The sequence below is a fragment of the Pleurodeles waltl genome, chromosome 6 (assembly GCF_031143425.1).
Source record: "Pleurodeles waltl isolate 20211129_DDA chromosome 6, aPleWal1.hap1.20221129, whole genome shotgun sequence".
Lineage (NCBI taxonomy): Eukaryota > Metazoa > Chordata > Amphibia > Caudata > Salamandridae > Pleurodeles > Pleurodeles waltl.
In genome coordinates, this window is record NC_090445.1 from 966,373,958 (window position 1) to 966,390,275 (window position 16,318).

At 43.4% G+C, this 16,318-nt stretch overlaps 1 protein-coding gene across 8 annotated transcripts in view; it reads right to left on the reverse strand.

The window, feature by feature from the left end:
- CPEB3 (cytoplasmic polyadenylation element binding protein 3) overlaps nucleotides 1-16,318 on the reverse strand; it is a 543,123-nt gene that overhangs the window by 62,318 nt on the left and 464,487 nt on the right. The window lies entirely within an intron of this gene.

Sequence of the window (16,318 nt, forward strand, 5' to 3'; positions counted from 1 at the left end):
GCTTACACCTCAAACAGTTTGGCAATACATTTCTCCCAACTTTCTGAAGCTGTAGTGGTGTGCAGTAAACTATGTGAATGCACTGAAACTGGAAGAGTTTAACCAGGATTGCAAGTATATGGGCTGCCATTTTTGCCTGGCTCTGTGGTGGATCCTATTTAGTTTTAATGGGAATTAGGAGTTTAGCTTAGCCTTTGGTTTGCAGGCCTGTGCCCCTGTCACCTAGTGATGTTTAACCTACTGAGCTTGCTCTGTTTTAGCACATTTATTTAATTATTTCTTCCAAGATGGCTGCCATGTTTATAGTTAGGAAGATGTTTTAGTTTCATGTTATCAGTGCCACTCTGTACAGGCGTCACTATCCATGTCAAAAATAAATGATACGTAGGTATTCACATTATCTACTTTCATGTGACAGTAGCAATGTACCTTTACAGGGAATCGTTTATATGATTGCCCACCAAGCATGCCTTCTTATCTATTGTTTGGGAACATACCTGCGTCAAGGGTCCTACCTGATCTGTATAAATACATCTCACACAGACAAGATAACCAGAGGGATTCCTACCAGATGCCATTGACGCTATCTATGCTACACGTAGCCTTAAGGCTGACCCAGTCTTCGTGTCCCCACGGAGTCTGATCTAGAGACCGCATTCCAAGGTAACGAGGATTGAGGGGATCGTCTCATGCACATGGTACTGGCAGATTAGGTTTAACATACCTAACTCTCTTTAGGTTAGAGATTAACTTCATCATGCTACGGTATTAGGGTTGATTTCACACCTACTTTACATCTTATGTTATTGCAAGGTGGTGGGGGTCTTTGTATTCATGACTCTTGGTTTCACCATTCTGTTTCTTGCATTGTTCATTATCTTAATCATTGCAGCCATGCAGCATATCCTAAATTGCAGTCTTGTTAATAAAACCCATTGAAAACTTCACTGCATCTCATTCACTGCCTGTGTGTATGATTGAGACATGTTATTCATGTGAGAAAGGGGTAATCTCCGTTTAACCATAACCTCCCTGAGATGTCACACTCGAGTCCAGGTATAAAGGCTGCCACAAATCACCTTTTACTGTTGGGTTTTTTGGTGAGGTACTGCTTGTGAGCCAGGAGGGTTGGGACGACAGTTGCGACTTGTTGTAGGATTGGCCTAGTCGCCTACAAAAATAAGTACAGTCATCCTTAAACCAGCAGTCTTGCGTAGTGCAAGAGTCAAACTATGACAGCTCCAGTAACTTTCATCCCTCTCCCAGAACCTCTGTAACTCTTAATAGGTGGTCCGGCATCTACCAGGCATCTGTACAACTGAGAGGTCTGTTTCCCCTCTCCCCAGGGGACCTATAGTCAGTTTTGGGCCTTACAGGCTATACTGCGGTACTTTACTTAAAAACTCTTTGTAATCCCCTAAACCAGGTCACACTGGCAAGTATTTATAGAATTGGGATTTCTGTAGTTAATATTCTTCTGAAGGTTCTTGAAAGGATTTTACAAAGCCAGTCTTCCAGATGTGCCTAACTCTGGATATGCCAATGTGACCCAAATCCAAGAACCACTTCAATTTGGCATGTCCTATCAATCGGATCAGTTTCCCCAACAGTCCAGCACCACTGTAGTTGCCTGGGGTAAAGTGGCTTGTATGAGGCTAAGAAAGTGCATTCAACATCACTAATTTATAAATTCAGGAATTGTAATCCACATTGGCAGGCCATCCCTATTCCCAGTGTATAGCCGGACATTAAAAACAGCCAGTTTTGCATCACAATATTATAAATGTACATCCGCCATCCCGAGGCCTCCCTCGTACTATGAGTGAGTGCATTTGTCAAATGCTACTCTTGGTGTATTATGTGTCCACAGGAACGCACAAGGGTGTGCTGAGTGATAGCAATAATGATATCTCTGAAGGACAGATGGCAGCCTAAGATCCCAAGTTTCGTTACACCACTGATTCCAGTTCTGTGCAGTGCTACCTCCATTTGAGAGGGTATATTAAAGACTAGCACCAGTTAACAACTAGGCAGGATATTACACCGGACCTAAGTATTATTTCCATCAAACACGTGCCTCACTACTTAGGTTATTTGATAAACAGTAGCAGGCTAACCACATTTAACAATATGCGTTGTCCCTGCCTCCTCCCTAATCGAAACCCTGCCTCATTCCATCCTTCTGAATCCAGACTGCTAATTGTTCAATAAAAGGGTAAATAATAAAGTAGCAGGAAGACACCCCTGGCACATGCTGTGATCGAATCTCCCACCCCTATTCCCACTCCTATGTGGATCGGGGATACAATACACCATTCACACAAACCTGTGCAACTGGCTAACTATATAGAAGCTCAACATATTTTATAAAGTTGTCCCCTATTTTTTTTTGCTTCAGCAACCCAAAACAAGTAGGACTAGTTTAAGGTATCAATGGTTTTCCAAGAGTCAATAAGGACAATGTCCGCTGATTCCAAGAGTGACTGTGCCTGGTCTCCTCCTGGTCATAAATCCATTTTGGTCCATACAGACCAGAGATGTGATGACGGTAATTATTCAATTGTCTAGGGCCTTGGTCAGAATCTTTGCTTAAGCATTTATAAGGGATATATGTGAGATGGTATGACCTGCACCTATCTAGTGAGCGACCAGCTTTCAGGATTATTACAACTGTTACCTCTCTCCAATCAGCAAGCAAATGCCCTGGTATGAACTACATCCTCTTCCACTTCCAAAAGATGAGGTAGTGTGGAGGAGGAGAGCTTATTCCACATGTACGCCGTGAAGTTGTTAGGGCGTGGTATCTTACCAGTGTTTAAACCCTTTAGGGGCTATAACTCCTTTAGTGTGTCTCCACATTTCCTGTGCCCAGCTCCTGTCTCTAACTATTACTAACTCGACCAGTGCATTCTCAGATATCCCACGAAGGTGGATCTAGACTCATGTCACACTATAATGTTGAGTCCAAGAAGTGGTTCAGGTAAAAGTAGGTACAATGAACCACTGAGAAGTACCTGTCGTGGGCTATTTATATGTGAGTACTGAAGTTTACTCTATGTGTACTGTGGGGTTATTCTGGCTTAACAACAACTACAAACTGTTGTGTAGCCATTTTAGTTATAGCTCCATGCACGTTAATTTAATACACTAGGCCGCTGTGCACTTTGACCTAGATATATTTTATTCGGCTTCGCATTATTTTTACAATAACCAGTTTTACGGTCTTGTTTTATTTTCATCTATCTAACTGTTTTTGCTTAGCCTAGCACTGTGTTCTCAAACAAGACATTCTTGATCACTTTGTGCTTCAATCAAGGCTACAGTTTGGTACATTGCCGGTGAACGTGGTAGAAGTTTAGTCTCCAACATACGTAGAAAATACACATCCTTACGTAGGGACATTTTCTTTGTGTTATTATAAAAACACTTCCTAGTCCTATTACACGTTAAGAGGGAGATTCCAGCCAGGGAAACACAACTGTATGCTGATTGCTGAATGCTTCGCTGCAGATGCTAACGCAGACTACAGGCCTTTGCTCAGGTATGAGGGTCGATGTCCTCTTGGGGGAACCTGAAATGCAGAATTAGAGCTTAACATGCTGTGCTCAGATTATGACTTAGAAAGGAAATAGTCCATAAATTCTAGTGACAATATGATAGCGTTATTTTTGTGTTTCACTCTCCTGGTCTCCATTTTAATATTGTCATGTTGTGTCGTCCTGGTTATTGCTGCTCACGCTTTGCTATCTAAGATGCAGTCATATTATTAAACCAATCATTAGAACATATACTGCTTCTGTTTGTCATTTATGTATGAGACCGAACTGTGACTGAGAGAACCGGATGCGACCTGAGTGACCACGACTTCCCTGAGAAGCCTAATATGTCATGCGCTCGGCTGCCCATTCATCCCTATCTTTTGGTAGAGATGAGGCATTGCTAGTTAGCTGGAGCAAAACCCGGATTTAGAGCGAAAGGTGTCAACCACAGTGGGTCAGACTCAGTCTCCCACCCCCTGGACGATCTTGCTGCTCAAAATCCAGTAGTCTCATTAGAATAATGAGAGCCTATGCGACAAGGCGCCGCCAACGTTTGGTCAGGCTCTAATTTTTAGGTCCTCCTGAGTATCTCTGTCTCATTATATATAATGACACCTCAATGCCGTATGCGGAGACGTCCGTGGTGCCGAGGATTTCCACCACAGCTGTGTAGGTAATCCTACTACAACTGGCGGTTGTTCAAGCTTGAACTTTAAAAGGAAACCCCATTTTGGTGTGCCTTCTCTGAACTCAGTCTTACTATCATGGCGAATCCCCAACAGGTACAAATAGCTGTTAATATGAGACAACCTCTCACAGCACACTTACTAGCAAATTGCCTAACGGCCCAGGGAGGTCCAGTCACATTCGTGGTGGACGCCCATGCAGCTTATAGAACAGAACTTTCTTACTCTTGGGTCACATTTACAGCAGTTGATGGGAACACAAATACGTTTCACCAATATACACCTGCAAATGTGCCTGGACAATACAGAGCATACGCATATTTAGAGATACCTCTATCTTAGCAAGGACATAATTGGCTTGATGGCGCCCTACCCTACACAATATTACCAGTAAGGTTAGGCCCACTAAGTAATGACAGTCCTACCTGGCCTTTATTGGCCACCTATACACCACATCCTGCGGTTGCAAACTAAGCAGTAGCTGAGGTTCGTCGCTTATATATTGAATTAATAGCAATATATAGGCGATTAGTACAATCTGTGATGCAAACACTAAATACAAACCCAGCGCGTGCTGCTCCAGCACATCCACATGCAGTAACGCCAGGTATAAATCCTGCGACTGTACAATCTATTATGGGTAAAGTACCCACCAAACGAGAAGAAACTCCGTTTTGGTAAGCACAGAAAATTAATACGCTGGAGACAGTGTCTCCCCATACGGGACCTCAGGATAAACATAGAATACTAACGATGTGCTTGCCTTTTGGGATGGTCCCTACAGTAGAAAACTAATACTCGGGGCACGGTATTCGCCGCGCTCTACACAACCGCACACAGTACACCGACACTTGCCAATTTACCGGAAGTGTTGAAACAAATTCAGGATGAATATGGGGCAGCCCCGGCCCTAGATTTGGGGATGCAATTGATGGGCAATTTTGCCACAGTATCCTCAATCATTTTAAGTAATCTTAAAGGGGAAGCAGTCGCGCATGTGGCTTCGAGACGTTCCACAACAGGAACAAGAACGAGAGCTGCCTAAAATAATAGCAGAGACCTATCTCTATCGGTCGAGATACCTTAGGGACCAGACCACAAAAACCTCAATTTCAGGATAAATCAAACAATGATACCACCAAGCAAGCACCTGAGGGTAATAAGAAACGCTGGGATAAAAAGCAACAAACTCCTAAGAAAGAGAGGGGAGAATCTCCGCATATGGAGATCCCACAAAATAGGTATAATCTCAGAAACAGAGATAATATAAAAACGCCTGATAGATATCAATATACTGATACACGCCAATCTCGTTCCTTCCAGGACTCATCAGAAAAAAGAAATGAGAGGGGTGGGCGATCAGAGCGAAGAACAGAGTACGTGAAACCAAGACAGGAATCACAACGCTCTTCGGAGGTTTCTGTTAAAAAGGAAGAGAAATCCGCCCAACAAAAACAACTATTTAAAAAGAAAAAAGTGGCAGCAGTCGCAGTCCGACATGCCACACAGGAAGAGGGTCCTCTTGAAGAACAAGAATTGGGCTCTAGCCTGGCTACACAACGCGGCAGAGATCACAATAGTTCGCTGGAATCTTCTAGAGCATCTGGAGGTGAAAGCAACTGATGACTTTATGCAAGTAGAAATTGCAGACATGAGTGTCTCCACGCCTGATAGGGTGTACAAAGTAACGCTACAGTTAGGAGACATTGAATGCACAATAGACGCAATTTTTTGGGATCGCATAGTTAAAGTATATGAGGTCTTGTTGGCCGAACAAAATTGGCCGCCTGACTTTGTCCGTACCTGCCCATATGGAGAAGATGTCATTAAGCCTTCCTTCTCGTCCCTTGTTCCAGAGTAACTCGCTGAATCCTATTCCATTGAATGGGCTTTAGCATAAGCACCTGCATTATACAGAAATCACGAAGGATGGGATAAAGAATCCCCCTACCATGTAATTCCAATTAAAAGTGAACCTCAGCCACAACCACAGTATCCTATAAAACATGAAGCAAAAGCACCAGTGAGAGAAATACTAACGCAAATAGAGTACCAGGGTGTGATTGAACCCTGTGTCTCACCAATGAATAACCCATTATTCCCCGTAGCTAAACCAGACCATTCATACAGAATAGTCTTAGACTACAGACATTTAAACAGTCATACACTTACCTATGCTATCCAAAATTCGCATAGCACAGCACTAATGAGCAACATAGTGCGTAAAAAATACAAAACAACACTAGACATTTCCAATGGGTTTTTCTGCCAGAATATAGCGCCTGAGAGTAGAGACTTAACAAGTTTCAGTGCACTAGGCTCCCAGAACAAAATTCTGTTGTTTACCATCAGGGGTATAAGAACAGCCCAGGACTGTTCGCAGCTCGTGTCACTGCTATATTGCACGAGACTGACCCTGAAGCATTGTCCTATGTGGATGATCTATATCTCACGGATGATGAACTACTACAACATTTAAGACAGGTAGCCCGCATTGTTGTAGTGTTTGCCTAATTTGGCTACAAATTTAACTTAAAAAATACAAAAATAGCCTTCCTCAGCGTCCTGTTCCTAGGATATGAGCTGTCAAGTGAAGAGAAGAGCCTAGCGCCACAATTCTTAGAGAAGTGTGCACAGTTACAACCACCGAATACGATTAAAAAACTCCAATCATTATTGGGTTTCTTAAAATTTTGGCAGAACGTACATTCCAGATTATACTACACGCATAAAACCTTTATATGACTTAATACATCCCGATTTTTCAAGTAAATTCTGGACAATTGAACATACATGCATTCTTCAAGAGTTTCAGACAGACATGCTTGCAGCACAAGATTTACATACAAGGGACAACAAAACATATTTGGTCATCAGAGTAATAGCTGGGGCCATCGGTTTCACCTATGTGACGTTTAATGAAGGTGAGACAGTCCCAATAGCATACAAATCGCATTTGTACTAAGCAGCAGAACAACGCTTTGCTCCCACAGAGAAAATTCTCACTGCTGTACAGATTGCTGTCATTAAAGAAAGACCTCTTGCCCAAGGAAAACACATTATTGTCGTTTCTCCAATCCCAGCCCTAGAGGCTGTTACAAAAGCTAGTTTTCCAAAAGCAAAAGCATTACATCCACGTTGGATACAATGGGCTACATCTTTGACAGCCACTGATGTAGACTACATTTTTGACCCAAGCTACAAACTCAGGAATTTCTACAATATGAAATATAATAACCAGTTCCTGCAAATACTTTGCCTATTGGTCAATATCATAGAGTCATGTACACCGATGGCTCTGCACAACCTGCAATTGGGACTACACATCAATATTCTGCTGCTTGCGCAGTCGTAAGTGGCTATATGGAGGGCGATAAATTTTGTCCTCTACATACCTTTACACAAACCCTAGGGGATTGTATAGCACAATTGGCTGAGCTAAAAGCTCTGCTGATGGCATTGGAACACACACAAATCCAGTGCAGCCTACGCTGATTGTTTGTGATTCATATTACTGTGTCCAGTCCTTTAATGAATACCTGCATTATTGGCGCCAGAATGGGTTCAGAGATTCCAAAGTCAACACCATTAAACACAGACTACTGTGGGGGAAGGTAGCTGACCTGAAAGAGACGCTACCGAATGTCCATGTTGTACACACACTTGGACACCAGCGCGTTGGAATACATGTTGCTGGAAATACATTGGCTGATGAAGCCGCAAAGTCAGCAGTGGCAGTAGCCACTGTAGCTGCAGTGACTCGCTCGAGTTCCAAACCGGACACAGACATTTGGGCTACCGTGAAAGCTACGGCTAACGGTACGCCCCATCCAAAAGGATTTCCTAACAAATATCATTACTGTATGGGAGGTATGCTGAACGCTGAAGTTAAGATACCAGGCATAGGTGTACGAGACATCCCTAACAAAGACATAAGACCACAATTGATTAAAGCAGCGCATGAAGGGGTGGCATCTGCCCATGCTGGTGTGGCGGCTACAATTTCGATCTTGCAGGCCCGTTACTGGTGGCCAGGTCTCTACAAAGAGACTAAGCAGTATGTCCTTTGTTGTGACATCTGTCAACAAATACAAATTTCCACTGCCAAGCGCCCGCCGCAGACACCCCCTCTTAATTTCAAACAAACCATTACAATGTGTGTACTTGGACCACTGTGGTCCCTTAATACCTGATAGTGCATACAAATACATTTTAGTCACTGTTGATTCATGCTCCAGATTTGTATCGGTGTGGCCACAATGCTCGGCTGACGCTCGGACTGTTATTAAAGATTTGCGAGTCTTTATCAGTACATATGCAGTTGCAGCTTTCCATTCGGACCAGGGCCCTGCTTTCGCCTTAAGGGCATTCAGGGATGCCATGGCTTCATTGGGGGTCCAACTCCAGTACTCGTCTCCATTTCATCCCAAGGGAAATAGTGTAGTGGAGCGATTAAACCGTGATTTAATGCAATCCTTAACAGCCAGAGTCTTAGGTACGGGTCGTAGCTGGCTTAGCACTAAATAATCTGCCTAGAAGGTCCCTGGGGGGTCGTACTTCATATGAGTGCCTGTTCGGAACTCAAATGTATGTTCCGGATCTTGATGGTCCTGGCGTGGAGACAGCAGAAACACCTTTTGACATAAATGAACGTGTCACTGTCTTACAGGAATTGCAACAGTTCTGTGATGATAATTCTTTCAAAAGTGCTGCCTCCACAGGAATTAAGGATGTGCCTGTAACATCTACCGGCTGCATTCCCAGAGTTGGGGATCTTGTATGTGGAAAAAGTCGCAGTAAAAAAGGAATTTGGCCCTTCTTATCGAGCACCAGTCCCTGTACTAGGGATACATGGTACCAGAACTGTTATTCTACCACCGTTGGCAGGTGCCAAAGAAAATCGTTTTGTCTCTATTGACAATGTCAAACTGCACCATGTGGCTGATCCTGCACAGTCGACCAAGAGGAACATCCAGTAGTTCCCGAATCCCTCTCACTACTGGCGAAGAAGTTCCTCTACAAGTTGTTTACACCAACACTGACACCTCTCCGAGCATGGGGAGGGTGGAAGATGATCTTGCATTAGTTCCACTAACGTCAACTAATTTAGAAACATTTGACCAAGTCAACTCGACTTCAAGCCAAACGGATGGTGCCATCTACAGTGTGCCACCACAGGAAACACCAACTCCACCACTAACAACGGCTCCGCCATTTGCACGAACTGCCTCTGGTTATTTTGCCGACTTCAACAATGATTTCTCAGACTCATTCGCCTCTTCGACAGCTGATTTGTCAAGTACACGTAAGCTAATAAACTGGCTTAAAAGAAACCTATTTTATTTTTCCATGGAATTATCTATGGCTCTCTTTGACTGTCCTAGCCTTTCTACTTTGGATTGGTTTTGTCATTAACTTTTTCTTGTTGATACATGGTCATTTTTTTACCTGAAAGATCGACAGTTGAACTGGTGGAACAGGTTTTGAAACCACATTTTTCTTCACATAAAGTGCGAAGAGACTTATCCTTTGTGAACATTTCCGCAGTGCCAATTCCTGATAGGACTGTTTAGGACAAAGTAATGTTTGATATATATGGTCCCACGGAAGTTCTTCAAATACCGTATGTGTTCAAATTATCAATGAATGATATAGTGATACCAGGCATTGTTTCTGATGATTGGGATGTGAAAACTGTTGATTCTATGATGACTGAATTACAATATTATACTGTCTTTGAAAACAAAGATGTTTACCAATTTAACGAAAATTATGGTGATATGTTTTGTTATAATTACAATGGGCACCATTTCATACATAGAGCGAGCAGTCCCAAAACTGTATTTAATTACACGCAATGGGAACATTACCCAACTCCACCGCAAGGGAGTTCCAAAACATAATCTGAAAAGTTCGCATATTTTTCTGGGCACAATCAAAAGTATGTTTAGTCATATTATTTTAAGGTACCACCCACTAAAGATATACACATGTTATTGACCAATACGAAATGTATATATTCGGAATCCTTTGTTTCCTGGTTATCAATAGAAGGCTATGAATATTGGTCCAAAACAATTGATCTGAAAAGTGCCTGGGGAACAAAAAATTGGAAAATTAAGGGAAAGGAAACATTGTTTAGAGCATGCCTCATCCCTGTCCAAATGATCTTTTTAAATGAAACAGTGCAACAAACAAGTTGTTTAGGGTTAGCAACAATTAGGGAATTAAACACGCCTACTATACCTGCCCCCGCAAAATTTTATAAATGGCAAAAATATACGAATGCAACTGAAGATGAGCTCGATCAGTGGGTCCATAATGGTACGTTTAATGCTTCACTGACACGTCCAGGCGGGTGGTTATTGTGGCCAATAGATACCAATGTGTGTCATCAACGTTTTATTAACTCCTCGGGTTTAGGACGAGTAGGCCAGACCCTCGCTATATATCACCAGAGCATGCAGAAATAATTACAACGTATAGTGTGGGAAAATTACGCCAACAGTGGCTAAAATCATCCTCACTGAACGCGGTTAGAGAACACCTCAATCTCCTGTCTAACTCCACTGACTTACAAGATTTCTTGTCAGTCCCTAGAGCACCATGTAAGAAGTGTTTTTTATATGCAGTATATAATGAGGTTTGTAAACTTTCCCAACAAGATGCTGCAGCCCGGTTAAGGCAAATAGACCAGGAAAATTAAAAAAAGGTATTAGCTGTTGTGGATAATGGGATTAACACCTTGTCCGACTGGATATATACCATCAATAATATTGTCTCTTCTGCTATAGACATTATACAATCCGATATGTCTTCCTTACACCATGGACAGAGTCAGATCAGGTCCATTATGCAGTTGGGTTGGACGCTTCAAACATTGAAGGCGGGTCGCGTTCCATGGCAGCACGTCAGTGCAAGGGAGATATTTTCTTCTTTCAATCTAACTCGACAACAACAACAAATGGCTAAAAAGGAAGCGACTTATGTTATGCTTAACATCGAGAAATTAGAAAAGTTGCCTTTTACTGTGGCCGAAATACCATCAGCTGAGTGGTTAATACATGGGGTTATTACTCTGCCTATTTCCACACTACAATTCACCTCCTGTTTAAAACACATTCCGGTAGGCAGATATGAAAAGTTGGGAGATAGTTACATCCATGAGGTGTGGGAGCTTCCCTTCTCATACAAATGCTTCAATGGCATGAAAGAGGTCTTTCTTAGCGGTAGTGAATGTGAGACTTCAGTCAGCCATTCGATGATTTGTAAGCAGCTGTCCTTGCATGGGGCGTGTAACGCCTCGGCTGCAAACTTGGCTTGTTCTCTGAAGGGAGTCCCAGTCCCTTTGATTAGACCCACGTTCCAGGTACTTTCAAACGGCAGCTACGGCCTTCTCAATAGTGAAGGCTGTTGTGGCTTGCGGGCCGGAATAGTTTACGTTGTTTCGGTCTCTAAGGTTGTTACATGCTGCGGGAACGTACTGTTTCCCCCCACTAAATTTAAGGAGGTAGCTGATATTTGGCCTCACATTGCTACTTCAAATGTGAATTTTGACAAGTTGAGTAGACTCAAGGCTTTACTGTTTCAAAAGCATGTGGCCCTTACATCTGCGTGTGAGACCTACGCACTTCAAGTGGCAAGTTCATCAGCAGAAATACAGTCCCTGTTAAATATGAACTTTTCGAGACACTTCGGTGAACTCGTGGGACGAATATTTAATGCGTCCAGCACGACTGGGATAGCACATTTTTTCAAAGCCGTTGGTTCTGGTTTCGTTCACACCTTCTCCTCCATATTCGGTTTGATACCTTCAGCTATCCACTCAATTTTCTGTAGTTTTGGGGGATTTCCGATAACTTTGGCTTTATTAGCTAGCATCCTGCTGTTGCTGTTGTTTATGCGCAATGGCTGTCCCGCCGCAACAAGGAGAAATGACGGCGCTCCCATCAGCACAGCTGTGTCGTGAGCGTATGATGCAGCATTTTGGAGCAACACTCCTGGAGCAATTGGAGTGTGACTGGTCTTTGTTATTCAGACCGGTTCTGTATTGTGTGCAGCCTGTGTTTCGGTGCCTCTGGTGCTCTTTTGAACATGCACTGGAAGTTTGTCTTTCACAGCAGCACCCCCCAGCAAAAGATGCTGATCTGTTAATGTTCTCACTGAGGGTTCATTACCAGACATGCGCACTGAGGTTGCGTTTGCTACGTGAAGCTAATTATGAGTTACCCTTCCTGGAGGACGTTGCAAACAACTCTTCAATGGGCACGCCACGGGATGCCGCTTTGGTTAACACTGGGGCTATGGAACACACTTGCTCCTTGATCATTTTTGGCACGGACTTTCCAGTTCTGACACCTGCCGAAGTGGAAGATCTCCTGTTCTCCATGGCTCGTACTTAGTTTGGAACTTTTTTTAATTGACATGTCTTTTGAATTCGGTTATACGTCATATGCTGATGTTTTACATTGCCACGTAGTATGCTTGTGTGTCCTTTTAACTTGTCAAAATTGACCTGGTTTATATATATCTTAGGTTGAGCTTTTTAGTAATGAAATTTTAGTTTTGGCTTTGAACCACTTTCAACCGACAAGGGGAGGGTGTTGTGTAGCCATTTTAGTTATAGCTCCATGCATGTTAGTTTAATACACTAGGCCGCTGTGCACTTTGACCTAGATATATTTTATTCGGCTTCGCATTGTTATTTTTACAATAACCAGTTTTACGGTCTTGTTTTATTTTCATCTAACTGTTTTTGCTTAGCCTAGCACTGTGTTCTCAAACAAGACATTCTTGATCACTTTGTGCTTCAGTCAAGGCTACAGTTTGGTACATTGCCGGTGAATGTTGTAGAAGTTTAGTCTCCAACATTGATAGAAAATACACATCCATACGTAGGGACATTTTCTTAGAACATCAGCTGTGTTATTATAAAAACTCTTCCTAGTCCTATTACACGTTAAGAGGAAGATTCCAGCCAGGGAACCACGACTGTATGCTGATTGCTGAATGCTTCGCTGCAGATGCTAACACAGGCTACAGGCCTTTGCTCAGGAATGAGGGTTGATGTCCTCCCGGGGGAACCTGAAAGGCAGAATTAGAGCTTAACATGCTGTGCTCAGATTATGACTTGGAAAGGAAATAGTCCATAAATTCTAGTGACAATATAATAGCGTTATTTTTGTGTTTCACTCTCCTAGTCACCATTTTAATATTGTCATGTTGTGTCGTCCTGGTTATTGCAGCCCACACTTTGCTATCTAAGATGCAGTCATTTTATTAAACCAATCATTAGAACATATACTGCTTCTGTTTGTCATTTATGTGCGAGACCGAATTGTGAATGAGAGAACCGGATGCGACCTGAGTGACTACGACTACCCTGAGAAGCCTAATAGGTCATGCGCTCGGCTGCCCATTCATCCCTATCTTTTGGTAGAGATGAGGCACTGCTAGTTAGCCAGAGCAAAACCCGGATTTAAAGCAACAGGTGTCACCCACAGTGGGTCAGACTCAGTCTCCCACCCCGTGGACAATCTTGCTGCTCAAAATCCATTAGTCTCATTAGACTAATGAGAGCCTATGCGACAAAACAACATTAAAACAATACTCTCACTCCACAACTGCATATCACCAGTCGCATCTGTCAACCTTCGTTTTAAATATATTACGAGTAACCTACTCTATATTAACTAGCACCTTGTGTGTACTGGGTAAGGTGCAGTATTCGCAGAATGTGTGTTTGCCACCCCACACTGGATTGTTGCTGGTTTCATCCTCAACTGGTAGGCCTGTTCTATTCTTTGGTTTGGCCATCATGCCCAAAACAATGATGTTGTCTGCACAATTCTTCCCCCAGATTCATCAACCCTAATTATTGCATTTATTATCATCTTCAGGAGTTGTCATCCCTGCAAGCTGCACATCCATAGTTTCAGACATATCCTTCTCTCCCTCCGATTGATTGCTATGTTCCTACAGTTGTGGCAATACATCGGCTGTGCAATGGCTCAGGTAATGGTCTTATCATTGCTCCTTCACTTGCACCAGTGGGCTGAGGCGCTAATGATCCATGAAGCCAGTGGGGGTGCTCATCAGTGGTATCCTGGGATGGAATGGAATGTTCCTTAACCAATGACCAGCCTGCTTCATAGTCCTCCAAAAGTATGTTTTCTGTACACAAGTTACTTTAAGTTTGGCTGGATATGCAAATTTGTAATCTAACTGAGTGGCACTCATCTTTGGTTTCACCCCTGAAATGGTTTCTGTTGCTGCATTCGCTTAGTGCTGTAAAGAACATTATCTAATGGGAATCAAAGCTGACATTACCCTTGAGCCTGGCCACCCATAGTATACTAACAGTCTACATAGGTTACCAATCTTGCTATGATAGCTGTTGGGGGTGTGCCTGGTGGCAGTGTTGGCTTCCGGGCTCTGTGTGCTTGTTCCACCACTAAGCAGAACAATAGCTCTAGTATGGGGACCCATTTTTCTAACAATTCACAAAGAAATTTTGCGAGGCTGCTACCCCTGGCTCTCTGTGGAACCCCCACAATAAGAATGTTATTCTTCCTGGCCCAGTCCTCCGCATCCTCCATCTGTTCAGCCACGTGTTTCGTTGTTTTTTTCAGCTTGCCAACCCCTGCACAAAAAATGGCTACAGTGTCTTCTAGCTCAGAAATGCAGTCTTTTGTGTTCGTCATCCCATCTGAACCACATGGAGGTCTTATCGCAGCAGGCTAATATCAAAAACCACCTCACCTATTTTGTTTTATAGCACCACTCTACATGCCTGAATCCCCTGTAGTGTAGGCTTTGTTGCAGTCTTCGGATCCACAGGTTTCCTCTGTAGCATTGATGGTTCGGTTTGTGAGCCTGGCAGATGACCCTACACAGTCTTGGTTTATCTGTTCATTTAGTTTTATTGCTGGGGTTTAGAGCACTCATCTCTCTCCTTCCGCATAATGCAGAAGATACCAAGGGTGGAATGATCGGCTATGTGGCATCCGCAATCGCAGAGCATCCACTGGATCAGGGCCCTAGGTCATAACACCACAGCTCAGAATAGTGACAGATGTACAGCATCCAAGTTGTTATATAAAGTTGACTCTGGATGTCCATGAGATTGTGAAGCCCTTATTTTCCCACCCTCAGAGCCTTTGGGGTCTTTTATCATGTTGTCCCGTCTCAAGTCTGTTTTAATGGCAGCCCGCATGCACACCTTGTGGCATAATCCTTCAGTATGGTACCCAGTATGAGCAGCTGCTTTCGAGGGGAGGGGAAGATGTTGGCCTCTCACCCTTGGTCACTACTCTTGCAGTTTTGCCAAAGACAACTCCCAGGTTAAAGGGTGATGGAGCAGGTGGGATTTCCCGGGCAACATGTGGCCCAGAATTCTAGCGGCAGGTGGACATGTCTTGATTTTCACTTTCACTCCTGTCGGTCACAGACGCGTAATACTAAATTTGTCCTCTGTCAGCCGCCCCCTCCAACAGCTCTAGGTCTGCCTCAGCCCAGATCACTCCTCCAGTGTTGATGCTGCCTGCTCAAAATCTTGCAGTGTGTTGGTTGTTCCACGGCTCGCCAGCTTACAGGCAGTGGCTTGCACTCCTCTCTGCCTTATTACCACTGCAGATAACAGTGGCCTCACACCACCACTCATCTGCAGCTGTTTCTCCCGTCCCACCATTTCCTCCTCGAGTCCGAGAGGCAGTAAGGGCCTGCATAAAGGTCTGCTGTCTCTACAGGGCTTCCTCGCTCTGTAGATTGGTATCAGGCAATATAGTGCCACACAATCGGGACATAAATCGTATCCCAGCAACAAGATATCTTCAGGATTGTGCGGGGCTTTGGCAGAACAACAATTCTGTGCTGTCATTCGGCCATCTTGCTCTAAACATGCTACCTTGAATGAAAAATGTAGGTGTTAAATATCAAAAAGGCTGCAGCATCTATTAGGAGCCTTATTATTAACGATTTGCTACACAAAGTTCAAACTAAAAGTAGCAGCGCTAGAGAATTTTGTGTGGTAAAGCATACACAACCACTGTGGTTGTGGTGTTGCTAATAGCGGTTGTCGTAGTAGTAATGGTG